Source organism: Apteryx rowi, unplaced genomic scaffold (genome assembly GCF_003343035.1).
Source record: "Apteryx rowi isolate R43461 unplaced genomic scaffold, aptRow1 scaffold_146, whole genome shotgun sequence".
NCBI classification, from domain to species: domain Eukaryota; kingdom Metazoa; phylum Chordata; class Aves; order Apterygiformes; family Apterygidae; genus Apteryx; species Apteryx rowi.
Genome location: NW_020447708.1, coordinates 1807685 through 1828023, shown reverse-complemented (window position 1 = coordinate 1828023; position 20339 = coordinate 1807685). Strand labels below are relative to the sequence as shown.

The window sequence follows — 20339 nt, the reverse complement described above, 5'->3', positions numbered from 1 at the left end:
ACTGTGGATACCTGCAGTCATTAAAAGCTTGTAGTGTGTAAACTTGCTTTTCTTCAATTGGGAAGTGTAGATAAATATGACACAAATCTAGCCACAAGGGACAGATGATAAAGTTAAAGTATACTCCAAACAACTTGTGGCACAGAAACAGTTAGGTAGTTTCAGAACTTTGAGGTGGATCGGATAATGCCAGAAAGTGATTGTTCAGTGGTTTAATAACTACTGTGGATCTACAGTAATATGATATATATGAAGAAATGGCATGACTCATACAATGTGTAGAAATAAAATTATGAATATAAAAAGCAAGAAGGGAGAACAAAATTCTTCTTACATTTTGCAAAGTTGCTGAGCACGCTCCAGTATTATTTATCTCCAGGAAGAAACAAATGAGTGAGTTGTAAGAAAACTCTTGTTTTATACAGTGGGGGGTGTGTGTGTATGCGTGTGTGTGTGTGTAGGGAGGAGAATGCAAATGCTGTAGGTTCATTAACCAACTTTCAGCCTTTTAAATGGGTAAGCATGGCTCTCTGTGTATCTTCTAACGGAGCTCTAAAATTAGTAATCTATAACTGGTGGCAGTTTGCTACTTATTTTGTGTTGTGGCATCCCTCTCTTGCCTTCTTTTCGTTACTGCCTGCTAACAGTCCCATTGGTAGGGCAGCTTTGTTCATTCTGACTGCAGTGCCCTGGGTGGTTTCACGGAGGTCCGCTCCTAAGAAGCAATGCGCAAACTCTAGCCTTGGCGGCCCAGCAAGGCCCAGGATGTTGCCCTTGCGGCTGCAGGGCACCACCATAGGTCTCAGCTGCTCCCCGAGGGGCAAGGGAAAACGAGGAGAAATCTAGGATCTTGTTGAGGAACATGGGAGATGTGATATGCCCAAGGCTTTGAGCAAATCAGAATTGTTTGCCCTCTTGATCCGGACCAGAGCTTACACTTTGAATACCTGTTTTCTGTGATGCTGAATTTTATTTGTCAGTTCTACTATAAAATGAAACAAAATTTTAGTCCTGTGTGAGTTGCGAGGGGAGGTGGATATTTCTTACAGTGAAGTTCTTCAGAATAGCTGCTCTGGAAGCAGTTCTGAGTAAAGCTTGAAATCAAGATTTGATACGTTTTGATGGAGAATGAGAGAGGTGTGGTGAATTAGAAACTGGGATTTGATTCGTGGTAACATTTTTGGGCAAGATTGAAATTTTCTCCTTGGAGGAAATAATCACTATTTCTTTCAGTTGTAGGACAAGTAGGAGCATATTTTATGAGAGTATGGTGTATTACTGGGCCACACTTACCTTCTGTAATTTAAGAGCTTTGTAGATAACGATGTAAGGTCAAAGCAAAAACAGCAAGCCACATTTATTGTCCAGTTGGTAGCCACCACTGAAGGGGGGAGGAGGGGGAAATGTTTAGAAAGTTGTAATAAAAGCTTCCAGTCATGTATGGCCTTGTGTTTTTTGTTTGGTTTCAGGCACTGGGGATACTACGCAGGTGGTATGTGGTTTTTGCCTCTGTGCCTTCTGTAAATTCATGGCTGCTGAATCTACTTATTTGTGCACAAGAAACTAGCCCTGTGTTATGTCATCGCTCTGAGGATAAAACAGTAGCTGAAGATACTTTATGCGCTGTTCGTGTCAGTAGGTTAGAAACACGCTGCACCCCCATTCACCTCAGGGTGTTGACTCTAAAGATGGTAATTCTAACTATCAGTACTGCTCGCGTTTTCCACAAGAACAATGTGGGAAATATGCTTATGCCATACATGCAAATGTATTTCCCTTATAGGCCCAAATACCGAAGTCTCTTATCTGCCAAAGTATACCTCCTTTCTACTTGCATTCTGCCAATACAGAAAATCTGCAGCACTGAAAACACAGGCATGGTGTTGAGCATCAAGCCTTAACAGCTTCTTGATCTCTGTGCTGAATTACTTATTTTGTACTTATTTTCAAAACTTTCATTTTAATAGATAGGAGATTGCTTTAAGAATTTCAACCTGTAACTGTAGTGTCAAGGGTTCCTAGCAGTGGCTCTGAATACTGTGCTTATAATTCATTTTTCAGGCTTGCTGACAGATAGGGTCAAAACATTGACTCCTGTCACATTTTGGCAATCTGGTCTTTTGTTAGCTCCTGCACATTTGTTAATTTATTTTAGAGTGCTCTGAAGTGAGATGGAAAGTTCTGTCCACAAGTTGCATCATTTCTTGTTGGAGGGATCCAAAGGTTATTAATGAGTACTGCTTTTTTTCTAAGCAGGAAGACAAGAGTGAGGGTATGGCTCAGAGTCTTTTCACTTCGCATTAATGATGTGTGTAGTGCTGGCTCCACCTTCAACATAGAAGATACAATGCATTATTTGAACCATGGCTCCTTGGCAGATAAGTAAATAAGACTAATTTGACATAGGTAATAGTGAGACACTGTGTTTAAGGAGCAAAACCAGCCTTGTCGCTGAAAGAAACAGTCCCAGCCTCAGCTACTTACATCCCGCCCCATGGTGCCATGCTAGTGTTTTTGCAGGTGTGTATTGAACTGGATGGGAGAAGTGATTATAGTTAAAATTAATGGGTTTTATTAGCTTAACTTCTATCCATTAGAAGTTTTCAGGTGGATCAGTTCTCCAGTCTGATTCATGACACAATGTGTGAATAGCTTGGCTGCCCCTGAGGAAAGGGGTCCAGGAGTGTGCAGAATAAAAGCAGAGGGGAACAGGACTGCTCTTGGCAGCAGTTGGCTTTTGTTATTTAAACTGCTTGTCAAACTAGAGCCTTAAGTGCAAGCTAAATAAAAATGCAAGAAAAGGAGGATGTACCTCCAGAAATGGACTGCTATTGTCCGTATATCTTTTGCTGGGAATATATATACATCTGTTAAAATGTGATTTTTGCCGTCTGGGTAGTTTTCAGTCTAGATAGCATCAGTTAGTTCCTGATGCTGAAGATAAGATGTCTTAGCTGTGGTGTCGCTTTCCTCTTTCTCCTGTGAGCTTTTCTGAAGTAGGTGCTGCCTTGCATGGCTTTCCTTTGTGTGACCCAACATAGCATACTATATGTAGGGCTATACCTGAAAATTACATGGGACCTTCAGTGGGTGCCTCGATTTAGCAAGGTAGCTCTGTCTGGATGCAGAATACCAGTTTACTGAAGGTTCAAGGTGTTGGTTAAATTTTTAAGTCTGGAGTCTGTGCACAGGGTTGCTGCAATGAAACTTTGACTACTGGAAGAATATCTTTAAAGACAGGGTGGTTTCTACTCCAATGGCCTGCAAGAAGGGTACATATCTGTGGTCAGTACTTTAATAATTTTTTGTTCGTTTATTTTCATAGCAGGGTGGTTGTTGTTGTTGCTTGTGTGTGATTTGTGGAGTTCAGGAAGTTTTTGTTAGTGGTTTTCAAGCTTTTGTTATGTGTGTTAGGTGCTGGCAAAAAGCGGCAATATTTCTGCGTGAATTCCCTGGGGCTCTGTTTTGGCCAGGGTAGTTGGATGTTACATCCCAAGATAAAGATCCTATTTTGAGATTCACCAGTGTAGACCCATGCATTTGTACAGGGCCTTGTTACCCTCTGTGAGACTCCATGCAAGTACAGGAATCTGTGCTAGTGGATTTTGACAAGGGATTAAAGGATTGATACATGTTTTGCTTGGAAGTTGCTCAGATAGTAGAATTAAGAGTTGAAAATATCCTTTCTACTCCTTCCTTTGCCCTACCAAAGTAAACTGAAAATCCAAAGCAAAATGAGGCACATTGACTCTTCACTGATTTTTGAGTAATATTTTAGAGTAACCTAAGCTACAAAAAAATTGCTGTCATTGAAAACACAGACTGTATGTGTGAGAGAAGAAGAGGAATCACAGTTTCAGGCTGAGAAAGAAAACTTTTATTTAAATATTTCTATCAAGTTTGCACAGCATGAAATCCAGTTTGATTTTTATAAAGCCAGAAGGATTTCAAGGACTGCATAGAATCCCAAGCATAAAAAATTAGAAGTGGCAGTTTCATTTGGTTATGGCTTTCTTTTGGGGAAAAAATAACTGTCTTGTGCTCTCTTCTTTTCAAACGGAGAAGCTAGTTAATGAGAGTAAATCACATGAATAATGCTTTTTTAATTTCTATTAGGCAAATTACAGCAAAATGTAAGGGGTCTAACACCTCAGATGCTGATGTGTCATGCGGTTGCAATGGTTCTGTAAACCTACAGCTCCTGCTGGTGAGGGTATGAAATGACTGTGCCCATTAAGGGCACCTTCGGACAGTGCTGTTACCCCCACAGTGTGGACATGGTGCAACGGCAGCTGCCTTCTCCGTGGACTTCTCTCTCAGATAGTCATGGGGAGCCTCGCTGGGAAACTGTGGAGACCCAGGCAGCTGGTAAAGGGTGCTTTCTCCAGCCAGAGTCTGTGCTCCCTTGTGGGCCAGCTGACATGAGTTAAAACCCTGGTAATGTTTGCGATGTAGGTTTTTGGATGTGGAATTGAGTGAGGAGGGAAATGCTTTTTATAATGAGAGGTAACGCTTCACTGGGGACAAGTCATGCGTCGGCTCAAAAGCAGCCCCAAAAGGTTCTACCAGAACAATTGGGTGGATTTCAAACTACAGATAAGCAGGATCAATTATGGAGTAAAACTCCAAAATGGATCTCCCCCCTGCATCCGTTAAAAAATGGTTCATATTACAATAGCAATTTATGATATCAGGAGGTTAAAATCTTTTCAAAATAGCATATTATCTGCATCTTTATATCTTTATGCAGATGTTCAAGCAAAACATTTGTTTCCCAAGCTAGTAACTCAAAAGTGAAGCTGTCTAGAAGAGAAGTGAAAATAATTTAATTTTCCTGTTCCCAGCTGGGAACAAGAATATGCTTTTTAAATTTAAACTGCTAGTAATATAGTAATATAGCTAGAAGTGTTCTATATTTGGTTAAATTACTTTTTTTTTTTTTGTATTGATGGTGCCCCTTGAAGCTTGTTGATATGTGAAGTTACTAAGAAATAGGAATTAGGTGTTTAAACAACAGAAAGTTACTCAGGTAAAGCCGGAAACAAATTCCGTCTGGTCCTATCTGCACTGACAAAATCTAAGTCGCTTGCAACACCTCATGTATTAGTGGAACTTGGTCAAGAAGCAGGTTCTTCCTAGTCAGGGCCAATAAAAAATTATTAGATTTAAGCAATTTCTTCCCTATTAAAACTGCAAGAAGACAGCCAACCAGCCAGGCTCCAGCTGAAAAAAGGTGTGAAATTTTCTAACAATAAAACCAAGACCTTCCCAATGATTTTGTTGGATTATTTAAAATGGACATGATAATGAGACGCTGTAGGAGATGCTTTCAGAGTTAGATGCTGGGCTTTCATGGAATATCTGACAGTTTCCACTAAGCTCTGTAAATTCTGAATCTGAATATGGAAATGTTCACTGCAGGTATGGACATCTGCTGTCTGGTAGATGTCTAATGAGACAATGAATCTGAATTGACTTGTTGGTAAAGTGGTGGTTAGGCAGAAAAGAAAAAGGTACTTTCCAACTGTGTTTTCTGGGTAAGTGAATATATTTTTATATTATCTTCCCAGCAGTTTACAGTGTTGCTTCTGATTAAGTTACCTGCAGTATGGGTTGACAAAAGTACAGAAAAGCAGATGAATCCTTTGTTCCTGCCAGTTCTGAGAGAGGTCTTTCAGCTTGTCTTGGAGGCAAGCAAGCTTATGAATGCTGCAAGGGTGATGCCCTTAGATGAAGGCAACTGTTGACTGATACTCTTTAGCTGATTTCTGCCGAGCAAGTAAGACATGAGGAGAGGCTGTCTCTTGAGATGTGTAGTCTTCAGTCATTAATGTTTTTTTACGATCATTGTCAACCTCCTTGAATTTTACCTGGAGGTAATATTGGAAATCTGCGCCATCTCTGGAGATGAGTATAAAATGCTCCCTGTGTGAAATATCTCTGAGTAGGGAGGCAGCTGTCTTCCCTGCTAACCAAAGTTCCAAGGTAGTCTGTGGTAAGACCTGTAGAAAAGACAGGCTATGGTTGCTTTTTGAGGTAATAAAAGCTTGATCAATATAATAAACCTTTTATGAAAAGGATGTCTGTCAACCCAGATGTTTGCAGCTCTAACCAAGTGCAACTGTGCTTTGGCTAATCTGCATATTAAGTAGAAGTAGAAGCTCCAGAAAGGGCTTCACATTTTAATTTGAATGCACAGAAGTAGGTAGATATTTCAAGAGTGGTTGTGTTACTGCTTTTGCAATGTCTTCCCTTTTTATTCAAGGCCAGCCAGTACCTTCTTCTACACAGCTACTTTGCACACCAGCCCATTGTTTTGTTTTGCATCTTATACGTACCTGCAAATAGATGCATCTCAATGCATCTTCTTTGTAATAGCAGGACAAGGTGGGCTTGAATGAGTATTACACTACTCATTCACTTTGTGCGGTTCACTCAGTGTAAGGTGAGACATGGGAACAAGACTTAGTCGAAGATGGTGTAAATCGATAGAGCTCTACTGAAAATTTTTGGCTTGCTGTTTTACACCAGCAGTGAACCCATCCCTTCATTGCTCATACTGAAGAGGCTCTTATCTTCACATGTAAAATAAATAAAAATAAGAACTAAAATTAGAATGGGTTAAATCTGTAAGACAGTCTTACAGATAAGAGTAGCCTTGTCCTTCATATGATGGCGGCCAATTAAGACTGTAGAATGTCATTTTTATTTTTATTAACAGTACAGATTAGGCCTGTTTAAAAACTAGAAAAGAGATCCAGGCTGTGCTTTTGCAGAACTAGGAGTGCCACAGAATTGTTTGCTGATGTGCAGATGCCGCTGTGAATAGGCCCCTGAGCAATGAGTGGCAAGAAACAGCTCTTGGTGATTTCCTAACCTGAAAGACTAAGGTGTCCCCACCTTTCAGAAAGAAGTGTCCTTTAGGTCCTCTGAGTGGCCTGTGTATAGCAGATGTGACCAACGCTTGGTTTGCTAGAGCTGTGAAGGAGCAAGGTGGAGGTTGCCTACTGAGACCAGAGGGAGGCCGAGTTAAATACTCGCTTCAAGCATCGCTTAGCTACTGCTCATACCACACCACTTTGAAGGAACTTCTGTATTTAACTTCAACCATAAGGCTTGCAAGGCTTGTTTTTCTTACTTTCACTTGTTGGTATGGTTGTGGTATGCTGCCATCAACCACAGTCTGAAACAGGTCAGCACTCCTTAACAATACCATAATGATAATTTGCACTTTTGTAGCACTCTTCACTTGAAACTACCCAAATGATTTATAGGATTGGTGAAAGAAGCTATGTAACACCTTTCTGACTGAGGTGATTAAGGCAGTTAAGTACAAATTCAAAAAAAGCCTTTTGGCTAGTCTGAAGAACCTATATTTCCTGATTTCCAGGGGTGAGGCTATTGCTGCAGAGATTAAGTTATTAAGTTATAAGACATCAAACCACGTGGGTAATGTGCCTTAGAGAATTGTGTGGAGGATATTTAACACACGGTGTTCATTTCCCTTGGGTCATCTCTGAGCAAAAGTGTAAGAGTTTAAATAGAAAAGATGTTAATAATGGACTTCAGTCATTCTCCACTCTTTGTGAAGGGATAGTAGCAACACTGTTTCCTCCAGAGCCTGGCATTAGTGTTGTAGCAAAGTAATTTCCAGAAACAAGAGGAAATTTAAGGTAATCTGGCCCTTCAATAAAGTGCCTACAGTTCTTTTCACAACATAGGTGACAAAAATTGAGAGTAACAAAAACTGATCTGAATGCAGATTGTTTGAAACTAAAGTTTACCTGAAAAATAACAAATGTGTTGATTTTTTTTCACGTTCTTGTTTCTAATATAGTTAAAATTGCTATTTTTCAGGGCTCACTGTGAGCGATAAATGTTTGAAGTCTTCTAATAAAATTACACTCACTTCTTGAATTTCCGGAGCTTACCTGACTAGGGGTGTTGAACAGAGAATTGGTAAAGCATTACACATTTTTACAAAGTTTAACAATAAGACTTTTATAAATGTTTATGGTACTTATTGAAGTGTTATTTTAAATCATGCTTCAAATACCTGTTTAACATATTATGGTTCTTACTCAGCTTTGCATGTTATTAGGCGGATACTTCTTCTGTGAGTGAGGTACCTTACTTAAATATTTAAGTGCTTTGTCCAAACTTGTGCAATGAGTTTGTGGCAGAAGAGAGATTAGAGCTGAATAAGATTAGTTAGTTTGCTGTTCCGCTTTGTTCTCTAGTGGTCAAGACCACTGCATAAATTGATGCTTCTCGTAAAGAGGGATGGTGAGCTGCATGCTGGTGAGAAATAGTACAACTGTTTCTACTCCCAAGTATTTTTAAGCAGCAAAGAACTTAAATTTGCCCTTGATGTTGGTCAAACGTGGATAATTAAAGCATGTGCAGGAACATTAACGTGCCTATCACTAATCTTACGGAAATGACAGCTAGCAACATATCATYGTTAAAATGTTGGCGCTTCAGTTGACGCTCCGCCAGCGCACTGCCACTTGTCGGTACCAGGCTACTTTGGGGGGTTCAAAAAATATCTTGGGTGCCCTCCCAGCCTGCCTGCAGAAGGGAGTAGGACTGCGCGTATTCCTCACGGCCACTAGATGACTCCTTTAGCTTGCTTATAGATACACTTTGGAGCTGAGAGAGGCTGTGGAAGGGAACAGCTGGTGCCTTCAGGAGAGAGCAGTTCTCAGTACATGCTGAATGTGAGATGCACCAAAACTAATGGATTATGCATTACTCAACTGAAGGAAGTATTAACGTGGATTTTAGTTTCAGAGTTGAAATACTTACAAAATAATATACCTCTAGAAATCGTTAATTTGTGAGGTTTATTGAGAGGTACTTTGAAAGCATTTGCAAAACAAAGGTCCAGACCTTGCTGAGGTTGGAGTAGACTTATTGAGGCAACAGAAACGTGAAGTGGGTAAGTTTGCAGGCTGTCTTAATTGTTAACTAAACTGCAAATATGTCTGGTTTTGTGTTGAGCTCTGCAGTTACAACTCTTACTTAAACAAACCTTCAAAACGGGGCTTTTCACAACATGCTATCTTTGCATCTTCTTTACATCTTATAAATGGATGGATACATTCAGCTAGACTGGAAAAAGCTTGAGCAGACTAAACTGAAATTAAGGTGCAGGCAGAGTTTCCACAAACTCTCTTCAGGTTTCACAGTGTACTCAGAGGACCCGCTCACTCTAGGATGTCRAGCAGCTGAAATAATCTTCCTGTCATGTAGAGACAGCCTAAATGATGCTTTGGTTTCATAAACATGTATTTGCCAATGCGTGTACTAAGCACATAGTTACTTTATCAAGGTAATTAGAAGATGAGGTGGTATCATTCTTGCTCCATGTGTTTCTCTGACATCAGTTTTTATTTCTGAGATGTAATAATGAATCATTAAATATGACTAGTTCCTCTTGTAAAGTATGTGCGGAACAAACAATAATGCATATATCTGATTTTTTTTTGTTTGTTTTTGTCAGCCAAAAATTCCATTGAGGTGAGACTTCACTCTGAACTATGTCTTGAACTGTAAAGTTTTTATATTATTCTTGAAAGTTGTGATGTTTGAGTGCTTCAGTGTTCATTGTAAGGGCCATGCTTGTCCTGTTTTTAAACTAATTACACATTAAGATTGTATGTCTACTGTTCGGAAAGGGTCAGGTGTATGCCCTTTCCCTTCTATCGTGTTTGGAAGTTTTCTTTAGCTAAAGTTTTCCTTTTCCTCTCCTGAACAGTTAAGACCTCTTGATAAGTGCAAAACCCTTTCTGAATTAGCTTCCTAAAATTCAGATTTAGATTCTGGATTAATTTGGCTCTTTGCAGACCAGGAATAGATTTTTTTCATGACCCAAATATCAGTCTCTTTGAAGGGTTGTGTTTACCTAGAAGTATACTGAGGTTTAGATCTTTGGACTCTGGTCCATGGTTTATGATATAAAAGCAGCTGTTGCAGGAGACTTTGTTATGTACTATATGCATATACAGAAAGTACGTATGTAATACATAAAATATATAGTCATTTATTATATATGGACACACATCCTCTCTCTCTCTTTCAAAATACACATGCATATACATTCATGCACAAACATCGCCTCCCCTCCACTCCTCGCCCCCCCCGACCCCATATTTTGGAATTTTGAAGTTTGAAAGCCTTCTATGGCTATTTCATATGGGTCTAAAGCAAAGCTTTGTGATCCATAATTTAAAAAATAAACTAATGGTTTGTAAATGAAGTATGATAAAACTGAAGTAAGGAAAAGAATTTCTTGCTTTTGCTTACATAACTTAAATCACTTCCATTCTCTTTGCTGATGCCCCATTGTTATGTTTGTTACATTGTATGTTCTGTTTAATTTGCTCTCTGAGATTTCCTTATTTTTATGTATTTACTTAAAGCCATAGTTCTAAAGAGCTTGCTTGCCTAACTTAATTGAAGGTTCAAGGAGAAAGATTCAGGGGCCAGGCTAGGGAGGAAGCTCACCACCAAAACATCCATTCCTGCATCCATTTAAACTTACTTGGTTTCAGGAAATTCAGTGCGTTAATATCTCACATGCAGCAAGAGAAATAAAATGACTAGTAGTTACTCTCTGCAGCATGTTAACATCTGTCTTGCAAATGTCAAAAAAAAAAAAAAAAGTATCCTGTAGTTTCCATTAACTTCCTGCTTTTACAAGTGTTTTATTACTGGATTTATGCTACTTTTCCTGCTTTGTCCGTGATCATTGTAGATATGAATAGAAGGCAGCATGTAGCATGGATCAAAGGGAGGTGAATGAGACAAATCGGGACTCCGACACGCTTGAGCTAATCTGGCGATGGAAACGACTGGAGCAGCTTAATTTTGTTTAGCACTATGTAAAGGACAAGCCATTCGTGTGCGTGCGTGTGTGCCRTCCGCAGCCGCTCCCTGCTTGTGCCAGGCTCCTCTTCTGATTCTTCTGGGTGCCGCGTGACGTGTCGGGATGTGTACGTGTTACCGGCTGTGAGGGCAGCTGGCGTTTCGCGAGCTCCTTGGGCTGCTGGAGCAGTCGGGAGCACCGACAGCGGTGATGTATTTTAGTGTTTGACTTCCTCTGCCAAGCGGCTGAACTGAATCAAACCGCAGCGCTGGCAGCGCAGAGAAAAAGCCTGGATGAAGTGCTGGCTTCCCTTGGCAAACCTTTGCTTACCTCGTCCTCCTTCCTTGGTTTTCAGCTGTTACGTGATGATAGAATAGTCAGGCAGTTTTTGCTACTTGTTTAATCCCTTACTGTAGAAATCTTTAGTATGTTCAGTTGGCGTATTTTGTAAGCAAATACTGTGAATAACATTACCCAAGGAAGGAAGCACTGAGAATGCTTGAGTTTTGAATAGGCAGTCAATGGCGATAGCACTGTGGGGTTGTGGGGAGAGGGGATGAAAGAGGTAAATTTTGTTTAATTAAGAGGTTATACAACAGTTTTACTTACACAAGTTAGTGGATTTAGAAGTAAAAGTTTGACTTTTTTTTCCTTTCCTTTAAAAAGGTACATCATTCTATTATGTGTTCATGGTAATGGGCATCTTCAGGTCTCTCTGTAATGGATTATATTGTGCTAAAGTGCAATAGATTGGATTTTGTTTGACTTGGGGACTGAATGGGAATAGTCTGGTGATTTGCATGATGTGCTTGCACTTTGGGCCACCAGGATTATGTGAATGTACCTCAAGTAATGTATATGGGAGAGGATGATGATTTGCCGTCTTTTATCCCCTGTGCTCTTCTCCATCTCTCCCTCACTTCCCCCTCCCCCCCCCAAATAATAAACTAGCGCAGTAAAAATGATGGTAGTCATCTTCTGTTTCTAAAATCAGTATACTAATACAATCCCTGTCTTACTCCTCTTTGTTTCTCTTTTCATTGATTTTAGTGTTAAMAATAATTACTAAAGCAAAAGTTGCCTCTCGGGTCATTTCCAACAATTATTTTTCCCTCAGATATAAACAACTTAATTCTGAACTAAGATTTTTATTGTAAATTTGAAATCCTGTCGGAGTATTTCTTTGCAAATGTCTTAGTAGAAGTTTGCCTTTTCATTTAGATATTGGATTAGATATCTGTAATTTGAAACTACCCATCTTGAAACAAGAGCTCTTAAAGCTTTAATTGAGCCTCCAAAAATCCAGGATATTTTCATACCTTAACCTTGTGTTTAAAAGTCTGTACCTGTATGACTATCAGCTGGTGCGCAGGTAACATTGCACTAGCACTTTCATGAAGTTCCTGACAACTGGAATCCTTCCCAGAGTCAGTTTTAGAAGTCAAGTTTAATATCCTAGTGCCAATATTGACATAGTTCTAAGACGAGTATATTTAGCGTTCGTTCTGAAGCGCGTGTGGTCTCTGATGTGCGTCCAGAAAATTGTTTTGGTGTGGGTGGGATTTCTATTGTACACGGGCATGGGGTTCCCTCTAGAATTAGATTTCCTCATCCTCCCACAGCTGCTTTAAGATGAATGCTTTTTGTACTGCTGAGAATTGGATTTGGCATAAAAGCCTGTTCCAGTGCACGGTGTAGGAACTGCCTAGACCACCGTGGGTTGCACCAAAAGTCCTCCCTGACCAGGGTGACCAAATTCCTCCCATCTTTCTTACCCTTCCTGGCCTTCGGAACAGGGAACCTGCTGGGAAAAAGCTGTGGAATACTTAAATAACAGTTGTTGGCTTAAACATTAATATCTCATTTAGCACCAAGATACTGGTGCTAATTTCACCATTTATTGAGAAATCCTTTGAAGTCATTCATAAACTCAGTCTGGCTCCTTCACAGTGTGGTATTTACAGGCAGTCTGCAACTAAACAATCTGCTTATGGGTTGTGCCACTGCATCTTGCTGGGCATGTTCCCTTTTTGCGTGTGTAGTAAGGAGAATAAAGAGTCTGTGTGTAATAAAACTTGGTTCCCTAACTGAGACTGCAGCTGAAACCCCACATATTTAGTGCTGGAGACCTCAGCATAATGCCTCACACGGGCCAAGCCGCCAGCCAGCCGTTTTCTCCAGCTCAGTTGCTGCAGCAGCAGCTGCAGCTTGTAAAGAGAGAAGACGCTTCCAGAGAGAAGAAGAGTTTGTAGCAAGACTTTTCGCCTCCTGAGATGGGCTGCAGCTGATCCTGTGCAGTAGCGAGTCCTGATGGAAGCCTGTTGATATGTATGCCGGATTTCTAAATTGCTGCTGTTATTCCCTCTCAAATGAAAATGAGCAGCAAAGTAAACATCAAATACAGCGCTTTCTATTTATTTTATTTCTATTTATTTTATTTATTTATTATTTTCTATTTTATTTTATTTTCTATTTATTTTATATCTGTTTATTAGCCATTACCTCTATGTGACTGACAGATTATCTCCATTTGTCTGCAAAAAGTAGAGGTTTCTGCATTAAGCAATTTCTTTAAAGCTGGGAAAAGCCTGTAACCCCCTCTGTTTGTAATAGAGCACAGAGCAAGTTCCATAGGTGTGGTAGCACATACCTCCTAGGTGTTATTCATTTAAAAACAAACCAAAACAAAACCAAACAACCCTAGATTTAAGATGAATGGATTTTTTTGTGTATACACAAATTATGTGTATGCAAAAATTCTGCGGCCATCCTTGGCATTCTGCTGTCAGCTAGCCTTACTGCTAGAAAGGTTAATAATGAACACAGTATTCATTGCATTATATTGTTATTGTTACTATATATTTATATATATATATTTTTTTTTTGCAGCAACTGAATCTTTCTGAAAATGCTTTTAAAAAATTGTGCCAATTACAGAGGTAACAATATATTTATTGTTATGCAAGAAACTAGTAAATTATATTTATACCATGTAGGGGACTCCACTTTTTTCATCTCATGGATACGTACCTATGCGGATGACATGTAGTAAGCAAATTCAACTGGAAGCTTGAATGATTGTATTGATTCTGCTTTCTTTCTTACCCTGGTATATGCACAGGGACTGGAATGAGAAATTTGAGGGTTTAGTCCAACAAGCATGAAAATTAGCAGTCCCCACATTCAGTTGTTTTGTTTCCTGACAAAGTTTTCTATAAAAGGGGCATTTTTGTTTAAAGTCTTTAAATAAGAACTAGTTATCTGTGGCCTTTCCCTCATCACTGCAAAAACAGTTTCAGCTGGCCAGTCTGCTGAGGTCTATGACTGAATGATTACATAGCTTTGGGGACTGAAGGAACATACCATGCTGTTCAGCGAATACTTAGTCTACAAATACAGGTTAATGGGTAACTATGTGTAAGTCTGGAAACGATCATATAGTAATTATAGTTCATTATGAGGCAGCACAAGTGCACTGACATGTGTGAGGTCCTAAGAACACACTGTAACTTTGAAATGTGCTGTTAGGAAAAGGATTTGAATATTTTCACATCTTTGTAAGACAGCAATAAGTATAAAATCACCGAAGAGAACCTTTTTCGCTAAGGCTGGCATAAACATGCAGGCCCGTTTTCCTTTAGTGAAATTCAGTTTCATTTATGTACCTTAAAGAAAAATGTGATATATTACCACTTTAACTAAAGTGGTAGCAGCTTGTCCAGCTGTGCAGTCTGTTCCCTATACTTGGCCCAGGAGCAACAAGTGCAGCAAAGGTAGTTTCTTGTGATGCATTTTGGAACTATTAAGGAGCTTGTCCCTGTTGAAGTGGCCTTTAGGCAACTCTTAGCATACTGTATTTTGGCTTCAGCATATCGCTTGGCCACTCACCAAGATGGGATACTTGGAGTGCACTGTGCTCCCCTATGGCTCTTCTTCCCTTCTGGGAAAGCCTCGACAACATTTTTATAGACAGTTTTTCCTGCCTTTCTGCCTTCAAATAAGGGGCTGTGGCAGAACAAAGAACTGGCTCTCCTGATGCCTTCTTTTAAGACAAAATGAATCTGTTGTTCAGCCATCTGTCTTTCTCCTTATTTTTTTGGTTTATACCTTCTGTTGAAAGTCAGATTCTGCAAACAAACTTGCAGTTGTGACCAGGATTTCTGTATGCAGTTGATCTCACTAAAGCTGGCCAAGGTCAATGGGAGTACTGCAGCAAGTAAGAGTTTGAAGGCCATGGCCCTTAAGTCTTGATCTTGAGAGTATTTACTTAGGCACAGCTTTTTGACAGAACCTCCCTTCTGCTAACCTCAGGGGCTACTTGTATATTTGAAATGGAGCTCAAATGTAAGCGTTCACAAGCTGGTGACCACAGAACTGGGAGGCAGGGTATGACTATGCTGAATGCTAAGGGGGGAGTTCATCTTCCTGTCCCCAGGGCATTTATCAGCCGACAAGATAACCTACCCAGCCTCCAGCAACCTCTGGAGAAGGTGGGGATCTCCTGCTGGTCCTTGGGCACATCCACCAGCCCCCTCTGGAGCTCTTGGATACTCCAGGGCATCTCAGATGGCACTGGAGGCCTATTTATACGCAACCACAATCCCATCCTGAGTAATTTATCTCTATTTCATAGTGAGGTAATCTTTATTTAACCGGCAAAATCGAGATGAAGATACTGTCTAGTAGAGTTTAAAAGGAGCTTTTCTAAAACTCTAATAAAATTGTAAAGAATTACTTAGTGTTGTCAGGCTTGTGACCAAGCCACTGTGTCTGTCTCCCAAGGCAGTCATTACTGTCTTGGGTGGTTTTATTTAATACACAGGGGATGCTCACAGTGTTCAAAGATGTGTTGAGGAAGAGGTGCAGGACTGATGGATGATGGTGGGTGAGATGGGCCTCGTATGGTATTTATGGAGAATAAAAGCCTTGTCCTTTGGCCCACTCAGACTGCTTCAGTTCTGTGTCTGTCTTCCACTCAGTTAATAGTATCATTTAAGAAACAGCTCTGTGGTTTCTGTAAATACCTTCTTTTGGGGTGAGGGGGGGAGTACTTACATAGATTCTTTTCATAATTACGTACTAAAATAAATACTTGTATCTCTGAGTGGTGGCACAAAGCAATCAAGGACCTAAGGCATCAGCATTTCTTCGAAAGAAGTAAGATGATAGGGATTTTTTCAGCCTTCGTAAGTTCCAGTTGTGTTTTTCATGTGCTTTGCAACTGACTACTGGCTGTTAGGATGGAACGAATTTTGAATGACTACTCATCGTTTCATTTACTGGATTTATTTACATCATAACAGGCCACTACTCCAGTAAATTTAAGCCACTTGTTATTGTATAGTACACAAACAGAAGTGTGATTTGGCAGTGGAGAACAGTAATCCCTAGCTGCCACCCGGTGCTGCTTGTTGTTACATTATTGGGATTCTTTGCAGAGGAGTTGGAAGGCATTATCCTTTGTTTTCCAGAAAGCTGGAATGAGCTGGAGGTCCCAGGTCCTGTCCACTTACTGGCAGAGCCTGGATTATTAGCAGCTCTCTGAAGACCTCTGGCGTGGTGTCTGGTGTCTCACGTGGCCTCTTGATTTTTACGGGAAAAGCTGCTTATGGCCAGTAGCACTAAACATAGCATAAAACTTCCCTAATTAAGATCCCAAGATTGAGAAAAATTGTAGAGTGGTGCCTATTGAGAGAATAATTTTTCCTGAGGATTCCCTTAGAGTAGTTTTTCTTCACACAGCCATGCTAAAGTTGTCTCCGCAAAGGATTGGGTGCCATTGCTGACCGGGGTTAAATTATGCATCCAAATAGAGCTATTTTCAGGAAATCAATGAGAAGCCCTAACTGGGTAAGTGGAGGAACCTGACTTTTTTTGCCAGGAAACCCCCCTTGATCCACAGTAAGAGCATGCTCCCATCATAGCATACCTCCTCTTCTTTGCACCCAAATTTGTGAGGGATGCCCTGAAAATTGTACACATTTAGCTATTACTACATCTTCTGCATAATTTTTATAGACTTGAGGGAGAAAAAGGTTGAATACAAGTGCACGCACACCTGCGTAAAAATCATCAGAGATTACAGTGCAGAGCAAACCAATCTGTTTATGGCAAGTTTATGTAATTGTCTGTAAAACCTGGCACCATGGTATAGTTTTAATGCTGTATATTTGAGATGAAACAGGAAAAACTCAACTAAGATTTTTTTTTAACCTTAAAAAACAGCATTGTACTAAAAGTCTTGCATGCTTGTTTTTTAAATACATCTTTCTGGACTTGTGATCATATTTTCAATATCTTTATTTCCTTGATTTTAAATACAATGCTTCCCATTTTGAGACAAAAATTGACTGGAGAGCGATTATGAAGAAAAAGATCTCTGTGAGATTCCCTGCTTTCCTTGGAATTAGTTTTGGATCAAAAATCAAATTCAGTTGTTATTCTGTAGTAAGATAATATGCTGGTGTATGTTTGGGAAAGTATCTTGTACTTTCCCTGCCATTTACTATGATCGTAATGTTTTTGTATGTTGGTTTATCCTGCTGTTTTCATCCTGCATAGTTATTGATTTTAATAGAAAGTCTGATATAGGTTATGCACACAGTCGTTTAAGTATACACAACAATGTGGGTAAATGTATAACTCATTGAAAAAAAGTCTTGTCTAAACTAACTTGAAACAATAATTTTCCTGCAGTTTGTTTGCTACGTGTTTCTGTATTTTTCCAAGTTCTCAAAAAACCTAACAGTTGAGTTTTTCATACTTTTTTCCATGTTATGCCTTCTATAGGAAGGCTATCCAAATAAAACTGGAGGGTAACTGTTAGGGCAAAATCTCTAAGATTTTGTTTATTTTTAAACACACAGAATTAGGAAATAAGAGCCTACAAAGCTGTTGCCTGATACTGGAACAGCATAGTGGGGCAAAATAATGCCTTAGTGCTAAATTGCAGGTGTATATGAGTATATATATGCATATATATATATATATGTATATATGTATTTTTTTTTTAAAATATCTGGGCCCACTTTTTAGACTGTCTTCTAATTTGGTTCCTCACAAGGTGTGAAAATAGAAGCAGTGACTCTAGTTGATTTTTGAAACTGCCGGTTTCAAAGTAGGGAAAGATATTTTAGTATAAGGAATAATTTACTGCATTATGGTCTTCATTTTTTTTGCTGCAAGATTTTTTTGAGTGAGAGAATTTAACAATTTTTTGAATACTTCCTTTTTTTCCCTATGCGTCATCATACAGTATTTAGTAGTGTTCTGTAGGATTAAGAGGAATTAACACAGAGTTATAATTTTTCTGTTCACTGTACTGTTCTCTAGTCTTTTATAAAGAAGCTCTAATTTTTTAATACCAAAGTCTGTCAGATGACTTCAAAACAATGGATAAGATTTTATCGTTAGCTTTATTTCTGTCTTACTGTTATGAGGACATTTTCATGCTCTTCCAATTTGTTTTAGGTGTGAAAAGAGAATTGAATAGGGATAAAGATCCTGTTGAGCTGAACACAGAACAAATGAGCCTCTAAAGATAAATTGTGCTCCCAAGCACTAATCATCCAGCATCTCAATTATTTTAACTCATTAAATGGAATGGTAATTATTACAAGACATAGGAATTTTGCACACCTGTCAGTTTGCCCTTTTCACCAAGACACTTCTGCAAAACTAGAAATTTGTCTTGGAGCTCTCCAGTTTGTTGTCTAACTTGGGAAGAATGCCAATAAGAGATGAAACAGGGAGCTGAGGAATTCCTTTAAGTTCAACTTTATCATATTAGAAAGGCTTTGCAGGTTGTAGGTTAGTCTTTAAGTGCTTCTRTGACAAATACATTGAATCTATAAGTTCAAAGAATGACGAGAATTTTCCTTGCTTGTCCTTCTGGCAAACTCACCTTGGCATCTGGAAGTTAATTGGGTGGTTCTAGAGGGTTTTGTTGTGTTTGATAAAGTTAGTCTTAGGCCTGATTCTGTCTTGTCTTGTAGCTCTGTTAACCTGTTAGGTTGAGTGTGGGAGAAAGGGAAATGGTGTCACATGCACAGAAACTGGTCCTGCAGACCAAACCTGGCTGGTGACTTGGGTGACGCAGGGCTGAGACAACAGTCTGTTTATCTTCATGTAGCTCCGTTGGCTCCGCAATAGTAGTAGGACTAAGAACTAATAAAACTCTTTCTGTCATTACAGAGAGCACTGCCAGGGAGATTATCTGCTGAGTCAGGAAATGTCATTTTTCCATAGCTCTGTTTAGAAGTACATGTTTAGGAAAAAGGTTTTTAGTTCTAATGCAATTTCATGCTGTTTGACTTTCTCCATTTTGTACAGTATATAGTAGTCTAGCAATGCAAAGTTGTTATTTGGGACAGTCCGGTTAAAACTTGTGCAGTTAAAGCAATCCAGAGGTGATTTTGAAATGAGGATTGTTCAGAATAATGAAGGTGTGTGTGTGTGTGTGTGTGTGTTTGTGTGTGTGTGTGTAGGTGCACACATGCATTGGAGTTGAAATGTCCCTAGTTACTACTGTTTTCAGAACTAATGAGACAGCAGTGTATTGATTTCATAGCATGTAGGTTGCTGTTGTGTGTAGGAGGACTGGACAATTTAACAAAAATGTGTCACGTACAGTACAAGGTAGCAGTGTAAATAATGAATTTAGCAGAACGCTTTAATTTCCTTCTTTTACAGAGTCTCTTGTTTGTTCGGTTTGTAAATATAATGAGTACTAAATAGGAGGCTTGAGAATTACCCTCCCACCCCCGCTGGTGAGATAAGCACCTCTGTGCTTAGGTGATAGAAGTGAAACCTGACCCCTTCTTAGTGTTACCCCTCCCCGCCTCCCCCCCCCCCCCCCCCCCCCCAAAAAAAAAAAGAAAATATCTTCATGCTCCCATCAGACTCAGGCCAGGAATTTGATGGGGGGCAGATTCATATACTCCCATTGAAAACCCAGTTTCTCTGATCTCACTCTTTTTTTTTTTTCTTTTTTTTTTTTTTCTTTCTTCCAAGCATTTGAATTTGCATGTTTCCTTTCAACTAGGAAGGCCAAGGCCCATTTGGAGTTTAAACTTACAAGGGATGTCAAGAACAGCAAGAAGGGCTGCTTTAAATACATCAGTAACAGAAGAACGACTAGGGAAAATAGGGGCCTGCTGCTGAATGGGCCAAGGGCCCTGGTGACAAATGATACAGAAAAGGCAGAGTTACTGAATGCCTTCTTTGCTTCGGTCTTTACTGCTAAGACCAGCCCTCAGGAATCTCAGAGCCTGGAGACCAGGGAGAAAGTCTGGAGAAAGGAAGACTTTCCCTTGGTTGAAGAAGATTGGGTCAGAGATCATTTTGGCAAACCTGGCATCCACAAGTCCCTGATACCCCAGATGGCCGTGCTGCCATTCAGAGGGACCTGGACAGGCTGGAGAGGTGGGCAGAGAGGAACCTCCTGAAGTTCAACAAAGGCAAGTGCAGG

General features: G+C 39.7%; 1 protein-coding gene across 4 annotated transcripts in view; it reads left to right on the top strand.

Annotated features, from left to right (window-relative positions):
• Window positions 1-20339, top strand: part of BBX (BBX, HMG-box containing) — a 143328-nt gene that overhangs the window by 31428 nt on the left and 91561 nt on the right. The gene's annotated exons all lie outside the window — the stretch shown is intronic.